We start from the raw sequence: 577 nt of genomic DNA on the forward strand, positions 1-577 counted from the left end.
TCCAAAAGGGTGTAAGTCTCTTATCATGCACATGTAAACTTATATATATATATATATATATATATAGATATATCATTTCTCCATCTTCCCCTCCACTCAAGTCACCTGCATATTTATCCTCCTCCTTACACAGAAATCCACCTCACATCTCCCTTCCGTGGACCATTCCCATATCCATCTCCTCCTTCGGATCCCCACGCCGGCGAGCTTTCCAACTGCAAGGTAGCCATTGGACCGTGGCATACAAAGGTTAATTACCAAACTCTCAAGGAAAGTAACGCTAAGCCTCTCTCTTTCTCTATTCTTAATTTTACCCACATGCATGTATACACATAATTCCTGCATATTTACATATCTAACACCCTATAAAAAAAAGCTTTTCTTCTCCATCTATAAGTTTACGTATTTACATATTTAACACCTAAATTTTAATCGACATGCATACTAACTAATTCTTACATCTTTTGAAACAAAAAAAATTCAATATTTACATGCATGACACCCAAATCTCACAGTTTTACATACTAATTAACACCTAATATATATATATATATACTCGCTTTGGACTCCTCGTTTC

The 577-nt window shown here is 35.4% G+C and overlaps 1 protein-coding gene across 2 annotated transcripts in view; it reads left to right on the forward strand.

Moving 5' to 3' along the window:
• Window positions 1-91: 91 nt before the first annotated feature.
• The window catches only part of LOC110023476 (protein ECERIFERUM 3-like), a 21,017-nt gene continuing 20,531 nt past the window's right edge, over window positions 92-577 (forward strand). For both annotated transcript variants that reach the window (XM_020722917.1, XM_020722918.1), the window contains exon 1: window positions 92-249. The gene's annotated coding sequence lies outside the window, so the exon portion shown is untranslated. The remainder of the gene's footprint in view (window positions 250-577) is intronic.

This window comes from Phalaenopsis equestris, unplaced genomic scaffold (genome assembly GCF_001263595.1).
Source record: "Phalaenopsis equestris unplaced genomic scaffold, ASM126359v1 Scaffold000224, whole genome shotgun sequence".
NCBI lineage: Eukaryota > Viridiplantae > Streptophyta > Magnoliopsida > Asparagales > Orchidaceae > Phalaenopsis > Phalaenopsis equestris.